Source organism: Chiloscyllium punctatum, chromosome 17 (assembly GCF_047496795.1).
Source record: "Chiloscyllium punctatum isolate Juve2018m chromosome 17, sChiPun1.3, whole genome shotgun sequence".
In the NCBI taxonomy this organism is placed as follows: Eukaryota; Metazoa; Chordata; class Chondrichthyes; order Orectolobiformes; family Hemiscylliidae; genus Chiloscyllium; species Chiloscyllium punctatum.
This window is the reverse complement of record NC_092755.1, coordinates 31,988,819-32,009,990: the sequence shown is the minus strand read 5'-3', so window position 1 is coordinate 32,009,990 and position 21,172 is coordinate 31,988,819. Positions and strand designations below refer to the sequence as shown.

The window sequence follows — 21,172 nt, the reverse complement described above, 5'->3', positions numbered from 1 at the left end:
GAAGCGCCACCTTCGCAATAAAAAATTTGACAGGGATAGACGCAGGACTTGATCGCCTGTCTGGGTGGATGTGTCGGCAGCAAAACAACCAGTCTCAGTTGTTTTCGCCAACAAATGCAAAACATTGTGCAGTATTAGGCAGACCTGGCACAGTCTCGGAGGAGAACCAGAGTTCAGGCTTCAATTCGTTCGTGTTATTTTCCTGGATGTCTGTTAATACTCGTCACACGACTTCCAGAGGCAATTCGTTCGCTTGCTCACCTCTCATGCGTCGACACTGGAGTTATCATATCACCAGCAATACCATAGAGCCATTAATAAAAGCAAATTACTGCGGATGCTGGGATCTGAAACCAAAAGAGAAAATGCTGGAAAATCTCAGCAGGTCTGGCACCATCTGCAAGGAGAGAAAAGAGCTGACGTTTCGAGTCTAACTGATTAAAGATAAAGATAAAAACAAAGGGGGAGTATTATGGAGCTGTTTCTACCACGCTGAGAGGAGGTGAGTCAAGGCTCCAGATGCAAAGGTGATAATGACAGTGCATGGAGAGATTAAAGGGAGATTAAGAGGCGTGAATGACCCAGGCTGAAGCCAGCGCTATGTGACAAAATAAGTGAGGGATGGGTGAAGCAGAGACAAAATGGAAAACAGGGGAGAAGGGTAGCAAAGCGGGAAGAGGAGAGGCAAAAGGTATTGAGAGAGTGGGGAGCGAGAGAAAGAGAGACAGTCAAGAAATAAGAGGTACAGAACAGTGGCAAAAAAAACACAACTAAAAAAGATAAATAAAATAATTGAAATAAAATTACCTGAAGTTGTTTGAATTCAACAACTTCAGACAATTTTACTTCGTTTTTTTATTTATCTTTTTTAACATTTCACCTGCACTATCATAGAGCCATTAGATGTGGACAGCACTGAAAACACAGTCTTCGGTCGCACTCGTCCATTCCGAACAGATATCCTCAACTCATCCAGTCGCGATTGCATGCACTTGACCCATTTCTCTCTCAACCCTTCCTATTCAAGTACACGTCCAGATTCCTTAACAGTATTGGAATTATACCATCCATCACCAGCTCGACTGGTAACTTATTCCAGAAACGCACCACCCTCTGCGTGCAGCCGTTGCCCCTCACTGCCTTTCGAATTCTCACCCTCCCACACCAGATTTATACCCTCTAGTTCTGAACTGCCCCACCTGAGCGAAAGGAACTTGTCTATTTACCCGATTCATTCCCCTCATGATTGAAAAACCTCCGTAAGATCAGCTCCCAGCCTCTGACGCGCCAGGCGAAATCGTGAGCGAGTGTTCAGCCTGTAAACGTTTGCACCTTTTCCATTTTCAAATGTAGGGTGTAGCATGCTGTCTGAAGCAATCGTTTTAGCAGCTGACCTGTCGCTGACAAACTCTGCAGGAAGGCCTGATAACTTGCTGTCAAACGAAGATTGCATAAGCAACATGAGTCATTGAGCAAAACGTGCAATTGACTTCTAAGCTGTTGCTGACACCAAAGCAACTGCGTCGTTCGGGAGCAGAAAGAACCTCACTGATAGATTACAATTCCAATGCATTTGGCATAAGGTTCGTAGCAGTTAATCAGCAGCACATAACCCTGACTCCAAAGGTCTGTGAGTATCCAGAAGAACAGTGAGCGATCGTTGAAGGTACGGTTCTCCAGACGAAATTTGTCAACGTGAGAAGCTGCAGCTGAGCTGGTGGCGTTGCGATTGAAATTGCATGCGTCCGGACATTGTGTTTATTTTTAGATATCAGAGCAAATGGTTAACTCGAGTATGCGCGTTCGGAAAAGTAAATGTTTTTTTTGTTGAAAAGCTTTGCAACGAAAGGAAATACTTCAGACTATCGTGCGATCGATGAGAAGCAGAAAATGCAGAGCAGCCGTGGTTGTGGGCACCGGCAATATAGGCATTTTCTCTCGCTGAGCTGCCAGCGTTGGTCGGTTAGCTCAGCTGGTTAGAGCGTGGTGCTAATAACGCCAAGGTCGTGGGTTCGATCCCCACACTGACCACATGCAGCGCTTGTGCGGTTGCTGTGTTTCCAAACGACGTGCTCCACCAAGCCGGAAGCGCCACCTTCGCAATAAAAAATTTGACAGGGATAGACGCAGGACTTGATCGCCTGACTGGGTGGATGTGTCGGCAGCAAAACAACCAGTCTCAGTTGTTTTCGCCAACAAATGCAAAACATTGTGCAGTATTAGGCAGACCTGGCACAGTCTCGGAGGAGAACCAGAGTTCAGGCTTCAATTCGTTCGTGTTATTTTCCTGGATCTCTGTTAATACTCGTCACACGACTTCCAGAGGCAATTCGTTCGCTTGCTCACCTCTCATGCGTCGACACTGGAGTTATCATATCACCAGCAATACCATAGAGCCATTAATAAAAGCAAATTACTGCGGATGCTGGGATCTGAAACCAAAAGAGAAAATGCTGGAAAATCTCAGCAGGTCTGGCACCATCTGCAAGGAGAGAAAAGAGCTGACGTTTCGAGTCTAACGGATTTAAGGTAAAGATAAAAACAAAGGGGGAGTATTATGGAGCTGTTTCTACCACGCTGAGAGGAGGTGAGTCAAGGCTCCAGATGCAAAGGTGATAATGACAGTGCATGGAGAGATTAAAGGGAGATTAAGAGGCGTGAATGACCCAGGCTGAAGCCAGCGCTATGTGACAAAATAAGTGAGGGATGGGTGAAGCAGAGACAAAATGGAAAACAGGGGAGAAGGGTAGCAAAGCGGGAAGAGGAGAGGAAAAAGGTATTGAGAGAGTGGGGAGCGAGAGAAAGAGAGACAGTCAAGAAATAAGAGGTACAGAACAGTGGCAAAAAAACACAACTAAAAAAGATAAATAAAATAATTGAAATAAAATTACCTGAAGTTATTTGAATTCAACAACTTCAGACAATTTTACTTCGTTTTTTTATTTATCTTTTTTATCATTTCACCTGCACTATCATAGAGCCATTAGATGTGGACAGCACTGAAAACACAGTCTTCGGTCGCACTCGTCCATTCCGAACAGATATCCTCAACTCATCCAGTCGCGATTGCATGCACTTGACCCATTTCTCTCTCAACCCTTCCTATTCAAGTACACGTCCAGATTCCTTAACAGTATTGGAATTATACCATCCATCACCAGCTCGACTGGTAACTTATTCCAGAAACGCACCACCCTCTGCGTGCAGCCGTTGCCCCTCACTGCCTTTCGAATTCTCACCCTCCCACACCAGATTTATACCCTCTAGCTCTGAACTGCCCCACCTGAGCGAAAGGAACTTGTCTATTTACCCGATTCATTCCCCTCATGATTGAAAAACCTCCGTAAGATCAGCTCCCAGCCTCTGACGCGCCAGGCGAAATCGTGAGCGAGTGTTCAGCCTGTAAACGTTTGCACCTTTTCCATTTTCAAATGTAGATGGTAGCATGCTGTCTGAAGCAGTCGTTTTAGCAGCTGACCTGTGGCTGACAAACTCTGCAGGAAGGCCTGATAACTTGCTGTCAAACGAAGATTGCATAAGCAACATGAGTCATTGAGCAAAACGTGCAGTTGACTTCTGAGCTGTTGCTGACACCAAAGCAACTGCGTCGTTTGGAAGCAGAAAGAACCTCACTGATAGATTACAATTCCAATGCCTTTCGCATAAGGTGCGTAGTAGTTAATCAGCAGCACATAACCCTGACTCCAAAGGTCTGTGAGTATCCAGAAGAACAGTGAGCGATCGGTGAAGGTACGGTTCTCCAGACGAAATTTGTCAACGTGAGAAGCTGCAGCTGAGCTGGTGGCGTTGCGATTGAAATTGCATGCGTCGGGACATTGTGCTTCATTTTAGATATCAGAGCAAATGTTTAACTCGAGTATGCGCGTTCGGAAAAGTAAATGTTTTTTTTTGTTGAAAAGCTTTGCAACGAAAGGAAATACTTCAGACTATCGTGCGATCGATGAGAAGCAGAAAATGCAGAGCAGCCGTGGTTGTGGGCACCGGCAATATAGGCATTTGCTCTCGCTGAGCTGCCAGCGTTGGTCGGTTAGCTCAGCTGGTTAGAGCGTGGTGTTAATAACGCCAAGGTCGTGGGTTCGATCCCCACACTGACCACATGCAGCGCTTGTGCGGTTGCTGTGTTTCCAAACGACGTGCTCCACCAAGCCGGAAGCGCCACCTTCGCAATAAAACATTTGACACGGATAGACGCACGACTTGATCGCCTGACTGGGTGGATGTGTCGGCCGCAAAACAACCAGTCTCAGTTGTTTTGGCCAACAAATGCAAAACATTGTGCAGTATTAGGCAGACCTGGCACAGTCTCGGAGGAGAACCAGAGTTCAGGCTTCAATTCGTTCGTGTTATTTTCCTGGATCTCTGTTAATACTCGTCACACGACTTCCAGAGGCAATTCGTTCGCTTGCTCACCTCTCATGCATCGACACTGGAGTTATCATATCACCAGCAATACCATAGAGCCATTAATAAAAGCAAATTACTGCGGATGCTGGAATCTGAAACCAAAAGAGAAAATGCTGGAAAATCTCAGCAGGTCTGGCACCATCTGCAAGGAGAGAAAAGAGCTGACGTTTCGAGTCTAACGGATTTAAGGTAAAGATAAAAACAAAGGGGGAGTATTATGGAGCTGTTTCTACCACGCTGAGAGGAGGTGAGTCAAGGCTCCAGATGCAAAGGTGATAATGACAGTGCATGGAGAGATTAAAGGGAGATTAAGAGGCGTGAATGACCCAGGCTGAAGCCAGCGCTATGTGACAAAATAAGTGAGGGATGGGTGAAGCAGAGACAAAATGGAAAACAGGGGAGAAGGGTAGCAAAGCGGGAAGAGGAGAGGAAAAAGGTATTGAGAGAGTGGGGAGCGAGAGAAAGAGAGACAGTCAAGAAATAAGAGGTACAGAACAGTGGCAAAAAAACACAACTAAAAAAGATAAATAAAATAATTGAAATAAAATTACCTGAAGTTATTTGAATTCAACAACTTCAGACAATTTTACTTCGTTTTTTTATTTATCTTTTTTATCATTTCACCTGCACTATCATAGAGCCATTAGATGTGGACAGCACTGAAAACACAGTCTTCGGTCGCACTCGTCCATTCCGAACAGATATCCTCAACTCATCCAGTCGCGATTGCATGCACTTGACCCATTTCTCTCTCAACCCTTCCTATTCAAGTACACGTCCAGATTCCTTAACAGTATTGGAATTATACCATCCATCACCAGCTCGACTGGTAACTTATTCCAGAAACGCACCACCCTCTGCGTGCAGCCGTTGCCCCTCACTGCCTTTCGAATTCTCACCCTCCCACACCAGATTTATACCCTCTAGCTCTGAACTGCCCCACCTGAGCGAAAGGAACTTGTCTATTTACCCGATTCATTCCCCTCATGATTGAAAAACCTCCGTAAGATCAGCTCCCAGCCTCTGACGCGCCAGGCGAAATCGTGAGCGAGTGTTCAGCCTGTAAACGTTTGCACCTTTTCCATTTTCAAATGTAGATGGTAGCATGCTGTCTGAAGCAGTCGTTTTAGCAGCTGACCTGTGGCTGACAAACTCTGCAGGAAGGCCTGATAACTTGCTGTCAAACGAAGATTGCATAAGCAACATGAGTCATTGAGCAAAACGTGCAGTTGACTTCTGAGCTGTTGCTGACACCAAAGCAACTGCGTCGTTTGGAAGCAGAAAGAACCTCACTGATAGATTACAATTCCAATGCCTTTCGCATAAGGTGCGTAGTAGTTAATCAGCAGCACATAACCCTGACTCCAAAGGTCTGTGAGTATCCAGAAGAACAGTGAGCGATCGGTGAAGGTACGGTTCTCCAGACGAAATTTGTCAACGTGAGAAGCTGCAGCTGAGCTGGTGGCGTTGCGATTGAAATTGCATGCGTCGGGACATTGTGCTTCATTTTAGATATCAGAGCAAATGTTTAACTCGAGTATGCGCGTTCGGAAAAGTAAATGTTTTTTTTTGTTGAAAAGCTTTGCAACGAAAGGAAATACTTCAGACTATCGTGCGATCGATGAGAAGCAGAAAATGCAGAGCAGCCGTGGTTGTGGGCACCGGCAATATAGGCATTTGCTCTCGCTGAGCTGCCAGCGTTGGTCGGTTAGCTCAGCTGGTTAGAGCGTGGTGTTAATAACGCCAAGGTCGTGGGTTCGATCCCCACACTGACCACATGCAGCGCTTGTGCGGTTGCTGTGTTTCCAAACGACGTGCTCCACCAAGCCGGAAGCGCCACCTTCGCAATAAAACATTTGACACGGATAGACGCACGACTTGATCGCCTGACTGGGTGGATGTGTCGGCCGCAAAACAACCAGTCTCAGTTGTTTTGGCCAACAAATGCAAAACATTGTGCAGTATTAGGCAGACCTGGCACAGTCTCGGAGGAGAACCAGAGTTCAGGCTTCAATTCGTTCGTGTTATTTTCCTGGATCTCTGTTAATACTCGTCACACGACTTCCAGAGGCAATTCGTTCGCTTGCTCACCTCTCATGCATCGACACTGGAGTTATCATATCACCAGCAATACCATAGAGCCATTAATAAAAGCAAATTACTGCGGATGCTGGAATCTGAAACCAAAAGAGAAAATGCTGGAAAATCTCAGCAGGTCTGGCACCATCTGCAAGGAGAGAAAAGAGCTGACGTTTCGAGTCTAACGGATTTAAGGTAAAGATAAAAACAAAGGGGGAGTATTATGGAGCTGTTTCTACCACGCTGAGAGGAGGTGAGTCAAGGCTCCAGATGCAAAGGTGATAATGACAGTGCATGGAGAGATTAAAGGGAGATTAAGAGGCGTGAATGACCCAGGCTGAAGCCAGCGCTATGTGACAAAATAAGTGAGGGATGGGTGAAGCAGAGACAAAATGGAAAACAGGGGAGAAGGGTAGCAAAGCGGGAAGAGGAGAGGAAAAAGGTATTGAGAGAGTGGGGAGCGAGAGAAAGAGAGACAGTCAAGAAATAAGAGGTACAGAACAGTGGCAAAAAAACACAACTAAAAAAGATAAATAAAATAATTGAAATAAAATTACCTGAAGTTATTTGAATTCAACAACTTCAGACAATTTTACTTCGTTTTTTTATTTATCTTTTTTATCATTTCACCTGCACTATCATAGAGCCATTAGATGTGGACAGCACTGAAAACACAGTCTTCGGTCGCACTCGTCCATTCCGAACAGATATCCTCAACTCATCCAGTCGCGATTGCATGCACTTGACCCATTTCTCTCTCAACCCTTCCTATTCAAGTACACGTCCAGATTCCTTAACAGTATTGGAATTATACCATCCATCACCAGCTCGACTGGTAACTTATTCCAGAAACGCACCACCCTCTGCGTGCAGCCGTTGCCCCTCACTGCCTTTCGAATTCTCACCCTCCCACACCAGATTTATACCCTCCAGTTCTGAACTGCCCCACCTGAGCGAAAGGAACTTGTCTATTTACCCGATTCATTCCCCTCATGATTGAAAAACCTCCGTAAGATCAGCTCCCAGCCTCTGACGCGCCAGGCGAAATCGTGAGCGAGTGTTCAGCCTGTAAACGTTTGCACCTTTTCCATTTTCAAATGTAGATGGTAGCATGCTGTCTGAAGCAGTCGTTTTAGCAGCTGATCTGTGGCTGACAAACTCTGCAGGAAGGCCTGATAACTTGCTGTCAAACGAAGATTGCATAAGCAACATGAGTCATTGAGCAAAACGTGCAGTTGACTTCTGAGCTGTTGCTGACACCAAAGCAACTGCGTCGTTTGGAAGCAGAAAGAACCTCACTGATAGATTACAATTCCAATGCCTTTCGCATAAGGTGCGTAGTAGTTAATCAGCAGCACATAACCCTGACTCCAAAGGTCTGTGAGTATCCAGAAGAACAGTGAGCGATCGGTGAAGGTACGGTTCTCCAGACGAAATTTGTCAACGTGAGAAGCTGCAGCTGAGCTGGTGGCGTTGCGATTGAAATTGCATGCGTCGGGACATTGTGCTTCATTTTAGATATCAGAGCAAATGTTTAACTCGAGTATGCGCGTTCGGAAAAGTAAATGTTTTTTTTTGTTGAAAAGCTTTGCAACGAAAGGAAATACTTCAGACTATCGTGCGATCGATGAGAAGCAGAAAATGCAGAGCAGCCGTGGTTGTGGGCACCGGCAATATAGGCATTTGCTCTCGCTGAGCTGCCAGCGTTGGTCGGTTAGCTCAGCTGGTTAGAGCGTGGTGCTAATAACGCCAAGGTCGTGGGTTCGATCCCCACACTGACCACATGCAGCGCTTGTGCGGTTGCTGTGTTTCCAAACGACGTGCTCCACCAAGCCGGAAGCGCCACCTTCGCAATAAAACATTTGACAGGGATAGAGGCCCGACTTGATCGCCTGACTGGGTGGATGTGTCGGCCGCAAAACAACCAGTCTCAGTTGTTTTGGCCAACAAATGCAAAACATTGTGCAGTATTAGGCAGACCTGGCACAGTCTCGGAGGAGAACCAGAGTTCAGGCTTCAATTCGTTCGTGTTATTTTCCTGGATCTCTGTTAATACTCGTCACACGACTTCCAGAGGCAATTCGTTCGCTTGCTCACCTCTCATGCATCGACACTGGAGTTATCATATCACCAGCAATACCATAGAGCCATTAATAAAAGCAAATTACTGCGGATGCTGGGATCTGAAACCAAAAGAGAAAATGCTGGAAAATCTCAGCAGGTCTGGCACCATCTGCAAGGAGAGAAAAGAGCTGACGTTTCGAGTCTAACTGATTAAAGATAAAGATAAAAACAAAGGGGGAGTATTATGGAGCTGTTTCTACCACGCTGAGAGGAGGTGAGTCAAGGCTCCAGATGCAAAGGTGATAATGACAGTGCATGGAGAGATTAAAGGGAGATTAAGAGGCGTGAATGACCCAGGCTGAAGCCAGCGCTATGTGACAAAATAAGTGAGGGATGGGTGAAGCAGAGACAAAATGGAAAACAGGGGAGAAGGGTAGCAAAGCGGGAAGAGGAGAGGAAAAAGGTATTGAGAGAGTGGGGAGCGAGAGAAAGAGAGACAGTCAAGAAATAAGAGGTACACAACAGTGGCAAAAAAACACAACTAAAAAAGATAAATAAAATAATTGAAATAAAATTACCTGAAGTTATTTGAATTCAACAACTTCAGACAATTTTACTTCGTTTTTTTATTTATCTTTTTTATCATTTCACCTGCACTATCATAGAGCCATTAGATGTGGACAGCACTGAAAACACAGTCTTCGGTCGCACTCGTCCATTCCGAACAGATATCCTCAACTCATCCAGTCGCGATTGCATGCACTTGACCCATTTCTCTCTCAACCCTTCCTATTCAAGTACACGTCCAGATTCCTTAACAGTATTGGAATTATACCATCCATCACCAGCTCGACTGGTAACTTATTCCAGAAACGCACCACCCTCTGCGTGCAGCCGTTGCCCCTCACTGCCTTTCGAATTCTCACCCTCCCACACCAGATTTATACCCTCCAGTTCTGAACTGCCCCACCTGAGCGAAAGGAACTTGTCTATTTACCCGATTCATTCCCCTCATGATTGAAAAACCTCCGTAAGATCAGCTCCCAGCCTCTGACGCGCCAGGCGAAATCGTGAGCGAGTGTTCAGCCTGTAAACGTTTGCACCTTTTCCATTTTCAAATGTAGATGGTAGCATGCTGTCTGAAGCAGTCGTTTTAGCAGCTGACCTGTGGCTGACAAACTCTGCAGGAAGGCCTGATAACTTGCTGTCAAACGAAGATTGCATAAGCAACATGAGTCATTGAGCAAAACGTGCAGTTGACTTCTGAGCTGTTGCTGACACCAAAGCAACTGCGTCGTTTGGAAGCAGAAAGAACCTCACTGATAGATTACAATTCCAATGCCTTTCGCATAAGGTGCGTAGTAGTTAATCAGCAGCACATAACCCTGACTCCAAAGGTCTGTGAGTATCCAGAAGAACAGTGAGCGATCGGTGAAGGTACGGTTCTCCAGACGAAATTTGTCAACGTGAGAAGCTGCAGCTGAGCTGGTGGCGTTGCGATTGAAATTGCATGCGTCCGGACATTGTGCTTCATTTTAGATATCAGAGCAAATGTTTAACTCGAGTATGCGCGTTCGGAAAAGTAAATGTTTTTTTTTGTTGAAAAGCTTTGCAACGAAAGGAAATACTTCAGACTATCGTGCGATCGATGAGAAGCAGAAAATGCAGAGCAGCCGTGGTTGTGGGCACCGGCAATATAGGCATTTGCTCTCGCTGAGCTGCCAGCGTTGGTCGGTTAGCTCAGCTGGTTAGAGCGTGGTGCTAAAAACGCCAAAGTCGTGGGTTCGATCCCCACACTGACCACATGCAGCGCTTGTGTGGTTGCTGTGTTTCCAAACGACGTGCTCCACCAAGCCGGAAGCGCCACCTTCGCAACAAAACATTTGACAGGGATAGAGGCCCGACTTGATCGCCTGACTGGGTGGATGTGTCGGCCGCAAAACAACCAGTCTCAGTTGTTTTGGCCAACAAATGCAAAACATTGTGCAGTATTAGGCAGACCTGGCACAGTCTCGGAGGAGAACCAGAGTTCAGGCTTCAATTCGTTCGTGTTATTTTCCTGGATCTCTGTTAATACTCGTCACACGACTTCCAGAGGCAATTCGTTCGCTTGCTCACCTCTCATGCATCGACACTGGAGTTATCATATCACCAGCAATACCATAGAGCCATTAATAAAAGCAAATTACTGCGGATGCTGGAATCTGAAACCAAAAGAGAAAATGCTGGAAAATCTCAGCAGGTCTGGCACCATCTGCAAGGAGAGAAAAGAGCTGACGTTTCGAGTCTAACGGATTTAAGGTAAAGATAAAAACAAAGGGGGAGTATTATGGAGCTGTTTCTACCACGCTGAGAGGAGGTGAGTCAAGGCTCCAGATGCAAAGGTGATAATGACAGTGCATGGAGAGATTAAAGGGAGATTAAGAGGCGTGAATGACCCAGGCTGAAGCCAGCGCTATGTGACAAAATAAGTGAGGGATGGGTGAAGCAGAGACAAAATGGAAAACAGGGGAGAAGGGTAGCAAAGCGGGAAGAGGAGAGGAAAAAGGTATTGAGAGAGTGGGGAGCGAGAGAAAGAGAGACAGTCAAGAAATAAGAGGTACAGAACAGTGGCAAAAAAACACAACTAAAAAAGATAAATAAAATAATTGAAATAAAATTACCTGAAGTTATTTGAATTCAACAACTTCAGACAATTTTACTTCGTTTTTTTATTTATCTTTTTTATCATTTCACCTGCACTATCATAGAGCCATTAGATGTGGACAGCACTGAAAACACAGTCTTCGGTCGCACTCGTCCATTCCGAACAGATATCCTCAACTCATCCAGTCGCGATTGCATGCACTTGACCCATTTCTCTCTCAACCCTTCCTATTCAAGTACACGTCCAGATTCCTTAACAGTATTGGAATTATACCATCCATCACCAGCTCGACTGGTAACTTATTCCAGAAACGCACCACCCTCTGCGTGCAGCCGTTGCCCCTCACTGCCTTTCGAATTCTCACCCTCCCACACCAGATTTATACCCTCCAGTTCTGAACTGCCCCACCTGAGCGAAAGGAACTTGTCTATTTACCCGATTCATTCCCCTCATGATTGAAAAACCTCCGTAAGATCAGCTCCCAGCCTCTGACGCGCCAGGCGAAATCGTGAGCGAGTGTTCAGCCTGTAAACGTTTGCACCTTTTCCATTTTCAAATGTAGATGGTAGCATGCTGTCTGAAGCAGTCGTTTTAGCAGCTGACCTGTGGCTGACAAACTCTGCAGGAAGGCCTGATAACTTGCTGTCAAACGAAGATTGCATAAGCAACATGAGTCATTGAGCAAAACGTGCAATTGACTTCTAAGCTGTTGCTGACACCAAAGCAACTGCGTCGTTCGGGAGCAGAAAGAACCTCACTGATAGATTACAATTCCAATGCATTTGGCATAAGGTTCGTAGCAGTTAATCAGCAGCACATAACCCTGACTCCAAAGGTCTGTGAGTATCCAGAAGAACAGTGAGCGATCGTTGAAGGTACGGTTCTCCAGACGAAATTTGTCAACGTGAGAAGCTGCAGCTGAGCTGGTGGCGTTGCGATTGAAATTGCATGCGTCCGGACATTGTGCTTATTTTTAGATATCAGAGCAAATGGTTAACTCGAGTATGCGCGTTCGGAAAAGTAAATGTTTTTTTTTGTTGAAAAGCTTTGCAACGAAAGGAAATACTTCAGACTATCGTGCGATCGATGAGAAGCAGAAAATGCAGAGCAGCCGTGGTTGTGGGCACCGGCAATATAGGCATTTGCTCTCGCTGAGCTGCCAGCGTTGGTCGGTTAGCTCAGCTGGTTAGAGCGTGGTGCTAATAACGCCAAGGTCGTGGGTTCGATCCCCACACTGACCACATGCAGCGCTTGTGCGGTTGCTGTGTTTCCAAACGACGTGCTCCACCAAGCCGGAAGCGCCACCTTCGCAATAAAAAATTTGACAGGGATAGACGCAGGACTTGATCGCCTGTCTGGGTGGATGTGTCGGCAGCAAAACAACCAGTCTCAGTTGTTTTCGCCAACAAATGCAAAACATTGTGCAGTATTAGGCAGACCTGGCACAGTCTCGGAGGAGAACCAGAGTTCAGGCTTCAATTCGTTCGTGTTATTTTCCTGGATCTCTGTTAATACTCGTCACACGACTTCCAGAGGCAATTCGTTCGCTTGCTCACCTCTCATGCGTCGACACTGGAGTTATCATATCACCAGCAATACCATAGAGCCATTAATAAAAGCAAATTACTGCGGATGCTGGGATCTGAAACCAAAAGAGAAAATGCTGGAAAATCTCAGCAGGTCTGGCACCATCTGCAAGGAGAGAAAAGAGCTGACGTTTCGAGTCTAACTGATTAAAGATAAAGATAAAAACAAAGGGGGAGTATTATGGAGCTGTTTCTACCACGCTGAGAGGAGGTGAGTCAAGGCTCCAGATGCAAAGGTGATAATGACAGTGCATGGAGAGATTAAAGGGAGATTAAGAGGCGTGAATGACCCAGGCTGAAGCCAGCGCTATGTGACAAAATAAGTGAGGGATGGGTGAAGCAGAGACAAAATGGAAAACAGGGGAGAAGGGTAGCAAAGCGGGAAGAGGAGAGGCAAAAGGTATTGAGAGAGTGGGGAGCGAGAGAAAGAGAGACAGTCAAGAAATAAGAGGTACAGAACAGTGGCAAAAAAAACACAACTAAAAAAGATAAATAAAATAATTGAAATAAAATTACCTGAAGTTGTTTGAATTCAACAACTTCAGACAATTTTACTTCGTTTTTTTATTTATCTTTTTTAACATTTCACCTGCACTATCATAGAGCCATTAGATGTGGACAGCACTGAAAACACAGTCTTCGGTCGCACTCGTCCATTCCGAACAGATATCCTCAACTCATCCAGTCGCGATTGCATGCACTTGACCCATTTCTCTCTCAACCCTTCCTATTCAAGTACACGTCCAGATTCCTTAACAGTATTGGAATTATACCATCCATCACCAGCTCGACTGGTAACTTATTCCAGAAACGCACCACCCTCTGCGTGCAGCCGTTGCCCCTCACTGCCTTTCGAATTCTCACCCTCCCACACCAGATTTATACCCTCTAGTTCTGAACTGCCCCACCTGAGCGAAAGGAACTTGTCTATTTACCCGATTCATTCCCCTCATGATTGAAAAACCTCCGTAAGATCAGCTCCCAGCCTCTGACGCGCCAGGCGAAATCGTGAGCGAGAGTTCAGCCTGTAAACGTTTGCACCTTTTCCATTTTCAAATGTAGGGTGTAGCATGCTGTCTGAAGCAATCGTTTTAGCAGCTGACCTGTCGCTGACAAACTCTGCAGGAAGGCCTGATAACTTGCTGTCAAACGAAGATTGCATAAGCAACATGAGTCATTGAGCAAAACGTGCAATTGACTTCTAAGCTGTTGCTGACACCAAAGCAACTGCGTCGTTCGGGAGCAGAAAGAACCTCACTGATAGATTACAATTCCAATGCATTTGGCATAAGGTTCGTAGCAGTTAATCAGCAGCACATAACCCTGACTCCAAAGGTCTGTGAGTATCCAGAAGAACAGTGAGCGATCGTTGAAGGTACGGTTCTCCAGACGAAATTTGTCAACGTGAGAAGCTGCAGCTGAGCTGGTGGCGTTGCGATTGAAATTGCATGCGTCCGGACATTGTGTTTATTTTTAGATATCAGAGCAAATGGTTAACTCGAGTATGCGCGTTCGGAAAAGTAAATGTTTTTTTTGTTGAAAAGCTTTGCAACGAAAGGAAATACTTCAGACTATCGTGCGATCGATGAGAAGCAGAAAATGCAGAGCAGCCGTGGTTGTGGGCACCGGCAATATAGGCATTTGCTCTCGCCGAGCTGCCAGCGTTGGTCGGTTAGCTCAGCTGGTTAGAGCGTGGTGCTAATAACGCCAAGGTCGTGGGTTCGATCCCCACACTGACCACATGCAGCGCTTGTGCGGTTGCTGTGTTTCCAAACGACGTGCTCCACCAAGCCGGAAGCGCCACCTTCGCAATAAAAAATTTGACAGGGATAGACGCAGGACTTGATCGCCTGACTGGGTGGATGTGTCGGCAGCAAAACAACCAGTCTCAGTTGTTTTCGCCAACAAATGCAAAACATTGTGCAGTATTAGGCAGACCTGGCACAGTCTCGGAGGAGAACCAGAGTTCAGGCTTCAATTCGTTCGTGTTATTTTCCTGGATGTCTGTTAATACTCGTCACACGACTTCCAGAGGCAATTCGTTCGCTTGCTCACCTCTCATGCGTCGACACTGGAGTTATCATATCACCAGCAATACCATAGAGCCATTAATAAAAGCAAATTACTGCGGATGCTGGAATCTGAAACCAAAAGAGAAAATGCTGGAAAATCTCAGCAGGTCTGGCACCATCTGCAAGGAGAGAAAAGAGCTGACGTTTCGAGTCTAACGGATTTAAGGTAAAGATAAAAACAAAGGGGGAGTATTATGGAGCTGTTTCTACCACGCTGAGAGGAGGTGAGTCAAGGCTCCAGATGCAAAGGTGATAATGACAGTGCATGGAGAGATTAAAGGGAGATTAAGAGGCGTGAATGACCCAGGCTGAAGCCAGCGCTATGTGACAAAATAAGTGAGGGATGGGTGAAGCAGAGACAAAATGGAAAACAGGGGAGAAGGGTAGCAAAGCGGGAAGAGGAGAGGAAAAAGGTATTGAGAGAGTGGGGAGCGAGAGAAAGAGAGACAGTCAAGAAATAAGAGGTACACAACAGTGGCAAAAAAACACAACTAAAAAAGATAAATAAAATAATTGAAATAAAATTACCTGAAGTTATTTGAATTCAACAACTTCAGACAATTTTACTTCGTTTTTTTATTTATCTTTTTTATCATTTCACCTGCACTATCATAGAGCCATTAGATGTGGACAGCACTGAAAACACAGTCTTCGGTCGCACTCGTCCATTCCGAACAGATATCCTCAACTCATCCAGTCGCGATTGCATGCACTTGACCCATTTCTCTCTCAACCCTTCCTATTCAAGTACACGTCCAGATTCCTTAACAGTATTGGAATTATACCATCCATCACCAGCTCGACTGGTAACTTATTCCAGAAACGCACCACCCTCTGCGTGCAGCCGTTGCCCCTCACTGCCTTTCGAATTCTCACCCTCCCACACCAGATTTATACCCTCCAGTTCTGAACTGCCCCACCTGAGCGAAAGGAACTTGTCTATTTACCCGATTCATTCCCCTCATGATTGAAAAACCTCCGTAAGATCAGCTCCCAGCCTCTGACGCGCCAGGCGAAATCGTGAGCGAGTGTTCAGCCTGTAAACGTTTGCACCTTTTCCATTTTCAAATGTAGATGGTAGCATGCTGTCTGAAGCAGTCGTTTTAGCAGCTGACCTGTGGCTGACAAACTCTGCAGGAAGGCCTGATAACTTGCTGTCAAACGAAGATTGCATAAGCAACATGAGTCATTGAGCAAAACGTGCAGTTGACTTCTGAGCTGTTGCTGACACCAAAGCAACTGCGTCGTTTGGAAGCAGAAAGAACCTCACTGATAGATTACAATTCCAATGCCTTTCGCATAAGGTGCGTAGTAGTTAATCAGCAGCACATAACCCTGACTCCAAAGGTCTGTGAGTATCCAGAAGAACAGTGAGCGATCGGTGAAGGTACGGTTCTCCAGACGAAATTTGTCAACGTGAGAAGCTGCAGCTGAGCTGGTGGCGTTGCGATTGAAATTGCATGCGTCGGGACATTGTGCTTCATTTTAGATATCAGAGCAAATGTTTAACTCGAGTATGCGCGTTCGGAAAAGTAAATGTTTTTTTTTGTTGAAAAGCTTTGCAACGAAAGGAAATACTTCAGACTATCGTGCGATCGATGAGAAGCAGAAAATGCAGAGCAGCCGTGGTTGTGGGCACCGGCAATATAGGCATTTGCTCTCGCTGAGCTGCCAGCGTTGGTCGGTTAGCTCAGCTGGTTAGAGCGTGGTGCTAAAAACGCCAAAGTCGTGGGTTCGATCCCCACACTGACCGCATGCAGCGCTTGTGTGGTTGCTGTGTTTCCAAACGACGTGCTCCACCAAGCCGGAAGCGCCACCTTCGCAACAAAACATTTGACAGGGATAGAGGCCCGACTTGATCGCCTGACTGGGTGGATGTGTCGGCCGCAAAACAACCAGTCTCAGTTGTTTTGGCCAACAAATGCAAAACATTGTGCAGTATTAGGCAGACCTGGCACAGTCTCGGAGGAGAACCAGAGTTCAGGCTTCAATTCGTTCGTGTTATTTTCCTGGATGTCTGTTAATACTCGTCACACGACTTCCAGAGGCAATTCGTTCGCTTGCTCACCTCTCATGCGTCGACACTGGAGTTATCATATCACCAGCAATACCATAGAGCCATTAATAAAAGCAAATTACTGCGGATGCTGGGATCTGAAACCAAAAGAGAAAATGCTGGAAAATCTCAGCAGGTCTGGCACCATCTGCAAGGAGAGAAAAGAGCTGACGTTTCGAGTCTAACTGATTAAAGATAAAGATAAAAACAAAGGGGGAGTATTATGGAGCTGTTTCTACCACGCTGAGAGGAGGTGAGTCAAGGCTCCAGATGCAAAGGTGATAATGACAGTGCATGGAGAGATTAAAGGGAGATTAAGAGGCGTGAATGACCCAGGCTGAAGCCAGCGCTATGTGACAAAATAAGTGAGGGATGGGTGAAGCAGAGACAAAATGGAAAACAGGGGAGATGGGTAGCAAAGCGGGAAGAGGAGAGGCAAAAGGTATTGAGAGAGTGGCGAGCGAGAGAAAGAGAGACAGTCAAGAAATAAGAGATACACAACAGTGGCAAAAAAACACAACTAAAAAAGATAAATAAAATAATTGAAATAAAATTACCTGAAGTTGTTTGAATTCAACAACTTCAGACAATTTTACTTCGTTTTTTTATTTATCTTTTTTATCATTTCACCTGCACTATCATAGAGCCATTAGATGTGGACAGCACTGAAAACACAGTCTTCGGTCGCACTCGTCCATTCCGAACAGATATCCTCAACTCATCCAGTCGCGATTGCATGCACTTGACCCATTTCTCTCTCAACCCTTCCTATTCAAGTACACGTCCAGATTCCTTAACAGTATTGGAATTATACCATCCATCACCAGCTCGACTGGTAACTTATTCCAGAAACGCACCACCCTCTGCGTGCAGCCGTTGCCCCTCACTGCCTTTCGAATTCTCACCCTCCCACACCAGATTTATACCCTCTAGTTCTGAACTGCCCCACCTGAGCGAAAGGAACTTGTCTATTTACCCGATTCATTCCCCTCATGATTGAAAAACCTCCGTAAGATCAGCTCCCAGCCTCTGACGCGCCAGGCGAAATCGTGAGCGAGTGTTCAGCCTGTAAACGTTTGCACCTTTTCCATTTTCAAATGTAGGGTGTAGCATGCTGTCTGAAGCAATCGTTTTAGCAGCTGACCTGTGGCTGACAAACTCTGCAGGAAGGCCTGATAACTTGCTGTCAAACGAAGATTGCATAAGCAACATGAGTCATTGAGCAAAACGTGCAATTGACTTCTAAGCTGTTGCTGACACCAAAGCAACTGCGTCGTTCGGGAGCAGAAAGAACCTCACTGATAGATTACAATTCCAATGCATTTGGCATAAGGTTCGTAGCAGTTAATCAGCAGCACATAACCCTGACTCCAAAGGTCTGTGAGTATCCAGAAGAACAGTGAGCGATCGTTGAAGGTACGGTTCTCCAGACGAAATTTGTCAACGTGAGAAGCTGCAGCTGAGCTGGTGGCGTTGCGATTGAAATTGCATGCGTCCGGACATTGTGCTTATTTTTAGATATCAGAGCAAATGGTTAACTCGAGTATGCGCGTTCGGAAAAGTAAATGTTTTTTTTTGTTGAAAAGCTTTGCAACGAAAGGAAATACTTCAGACTATCGTGCGATCGATGAGAAGCAGAAAATGCAGAGCAGCCGTGGTTGTGGGCACCGGCAATATAGGCATTTGCTCTCGCTGAGCTGCCAGCGTTGGTCGGTTAGCTCAGCTGGTTAGAGCGTGGTGCTAATAACGCCAAGGTCGTGGGTTCGATCCCCACACTGACCACATGCAGCGCTTGTGCGGTTGCTGTGTTTCCAAACGACGTGCTCCACCAAGCCGGAAGCGCCGCCTTCGCAATAAAAAATTTGACAGGGATAGACGCAGGACTTGATCGCCTGACTGGGTGGATGTGTCGGCAGCAAAACAACCAGTCTCAGTTGTTTTCGCCAACAAATGCAAAACATTGTGCAGTATTAGGCAGACCTGGCACAGTCTCGGAGGTGAACCAGAGTTCAGGCTTCAATTCGTTCGTGTTATTTTCCTGGATCTCTGTTAATACTCGTCACACGACTTCCAGAGGCAATTCGTTCGCTTGCTCACCTCTCATGCGTCGACACTGGAGTTATCATATCACCAGCAATACCATAGAGCCATTAATAAAAGCAAATTACTGCGGATGCTGGGATCTGAAACCAAAAGAGAAAATGCTGGAAAATCTCAGCAGGTCTGGCACCATCTGCAAGGAGAGAAAAGAGCTGACGTTTCGAGTCTAACTGATTAAAGATAAAGATAAAAACAAAGGGGGAGTATTATGGAGCTGTTTCTACCACGCTGAGAGGAGGTGAGTCAAGGCTCCAGATGCAAAGGTGATAATGACAGTGCATGGAGAGATTAAAGGGAGATTAAGAGGCGTGAATGACCCAGGCTGAAGCCAGCGCTATGTGACAAAATAAGTGAGGGATGGGTGAAGCAGAGACAAAATGGAAAACAGGGGAGAAGGGTAGCAAAGCGGGAAGAGGAGAGGCAAAAGGTATTGAGAGAGTGGGGAGCGAGAGAAAGAGAGACAGTCAAGAAATAAGAGGTACAGAACAGTGGCAAAAAAAACACAACTAAAAAAGATAAATAAAATAATTGAAATAAAATTACCTGAAGTTGTTTGAATTCAACAACTTCAGACAATTTTACTTCGTTTTTTTATTTATCTTTTTTATCATTTCACCTGCACTATCATAGAGCCATTAGATGTGGACAGCACTGAAAACACAGTCTTCGGTCGCACTCGTCCATTCTGAACAGATATCCTCAACTCATCCAGTCGCGATTGCATGCACTTGACCCATTTCTCTCTCAACCCTTCCTATTCAAGTACACGTCCAGATTCCTTAACAGTATTGGAATTATACCATCCATCACCAGCTCGACTGGTAACTTATTCCAGAAACGCACCACCCTCTGCGTGCAGCCGTTGCCCCTCACTGCCTTTCGAATTCTCACCCTCCCACACCAGATTTATACCCTCTAGTTCTGAACTGCCCCACCTGAGCGAAAGGAACTTGTCTATTTACCCGATTCATTCCCCTCATGATTGAAAAACCTCCGTAAGATCAGCTCCCAGCCTCTGACGCGCCAGGCGAAATCGTGAGCGAGTGTTCAGCCTGTAAACGTTTGCACCTTTTCCATTTTCAAATGTAGGGTGTAGCATGCTGTCTGAAGCAATCGTTTTAGCAGCTGACCTGTCGCTGACAAACTCTGCAGGAAGGCCTGATAACTTGCTGTCAAACGAAGATTGCATAAGCAACATGAGTCATTGAGCAAAACGTGCAATTGACTTCTAAGCTGTTGCTGACACCAAAGCAACTGCGTCGTTCGGGAGCAGAAAGAACCTCACTGATAGATTACAATTCCAATGCATTTGGCATAAGGTTCGTAGCAGTTAATCAGCAGCACATAACCCTGACTCCAAAGGTCTGTGAGTATCCAGAAGAACAGTGAGCGATCGTTGAAGGTACGGTTCTCCAGACGAAATTTGTCAACGTGAGAAGCTGCAGCTGAGCTGGTGGCGTTGCGATTGAAATTGCATGCGTCCGGACATTGTGCTTATTTTTAGATATCAGAGCAAATGGTTAACTCGAGTATGCGCGTTCGGAAAAGTAAATGTTTTTTTTTGTTGAAAAGCTTTGCAACGAAAGGAAATACTTCAGACTATCGTGCGATCGATGAGAAGCAGAAAATGCAGAGCAGCCGTGGTTGTGGGCACCGGCAATATAGGCATTTGCTCTCGCTGAGCTGCCAGCGTTGGTCGGTTAGCTCAGCTGGTTAGAGCGTGGTGCTAATAACGCCAAGGTCGTGGGTTCGATCCCCACACTGACCACATGCAGCGCTTGTGCGGTTGCTGTGTTTCCAAACGACGTGCTCCACCAAGCCGGAAGCGCCACCTTCGCAATAAAACATTTGACAGGGATAGACGCAGGACTTGATCGCCTGACTGGGTGGATGTGTCGGCAGCAAAACAACCAGTCTCAGTTGTTTTCGCCAACAAATGCAAAACATTGTGCAGTATTAGGCAGACCTGGCACAGTCTCGGAGGAGAACCAGAGTTCAGGCTTCAACTCGTTCGTGTTATTTTCCTGGATCTCTGTTAATACTCGTCACACGACTTCCAGAGGCAATTCGTTCGCTTGCTCACCTCTCATGCATCGACACTGGAGTTATCATATCACCAGCAATACCATAGAGCCATTAATAA

General features: G+C 45.9%; 10 non-coding genes across 10 annotated transcripts; all 10 read left to right on the top strand.

Annotated features, from left to right (window-relative positions):
- The first annotated feature begins 1,957 nt into the window (after nt 1-1,957).
- On the top strand, nt 1,958-2,031 carry trnai-aau (transfer RNA isoleucine (anticodon AAU)). Its single transcript has one exon. It is a non-coding gene; the product is annotated as a tRNA-Ile (tRNA).
- Nucleotides 2,032-4,042: 2,011 nt separating this feature from the next.
- trnai-aau (transfer RNA isoleucine (anticodon AAU)) lies at nt 4,043-4,116 on the top strand. Its single transcript has one exon. It is a non-coding gene; the product is annotated as a tRNA-Ile (tRNA).
- Nucleotides 4,117-6,127: 2,011 nt separating this feature from the next.
- trnai-aau (transfer RNA isoleucine (anticodon AAU)) lies at nt 6,128-6,201 on the top strand. Its single transcript has one exon. It is a non-coding gene; the product is annotated as a tRNA-Ile (tRNA).
- A 2,011-nt stretch (nt 6,202-8,212) lies between these two features.
- Nucleotides 8,213-8,286, top strand: trnai-aau (transfer RNA isoleucine (anticodon AAU)). Its single transcript has one exon. It is a non-coding gene; the product is annotated as a tRNA-Ile (tRNA).
- A 2,011-nt stretch (nt 8,287-10,297) lies between these two features.
- trnaf-aaa (transfer RNA phenylalanine (anticodon AAA)) lies at nt 10,298-10,371 on the top strand. Its single transcript has one exon. It is a non-coding gene; the product is annotated as a tRNA-Phe (tRNA).
- Nucleotides 10,372-12,382: 2,011 nt separating this feature from the next.
- trnai-aau (transfer RNA isoleucine (anticodon AAU)) lies at nt 12,383-12,456 on the top strand. The gene has a single exon. It is a non-coding gene; the product is annotated as a tRNA-Ile (tRNA).
- Nucleotides 12,457-14,467: 2,011 nt separating this feature from the next.
- On the top strand, nt 14,468-14,541 carry trnai-aau (transfer RNA isoleucine (anticodon AAU)). Its single transcript has one exon. It is a non-coding gene; the product is annotated as a tRNA-Ile (tRNA).
- Nucleotides 14,542-16,552: 2,011 nt separating this feature from the next.
- On the top strand, nt 16,553-16,626 carry trnaf-aaa (transfer RNA phenylalanine (anticodon AAA)). Its single transcript has one exon. It is a non-coding gene; the product is annotated as a tRNA-Phe (tRNA).
- A 2,011-nt stretch (nt 16,627-18,637) lies between these two features.
- trnai-aau (transfer RNA isoleucine (anticodon AAU)) lies at nt 18,638-18,711 on the top strand. Its single transcript has one exon. It is a non-coding gene; the product is annotated as a tRNA-Ile (tRNA).
- A 2,012-nt stretch (nt 18,712-20,723) lies between these two features.
- trnai-aau (transfer RNA isoleucine (anticodon AAU)) lies at nt 20,724-20,797 on the top strand. Its single transcript has one exon. It is a non-coding gene; the product is annotated as a tRNA-Ile (tRNA).
- Nucleotides 20,798-21,172: the final 375 nt, after the last annotated feature.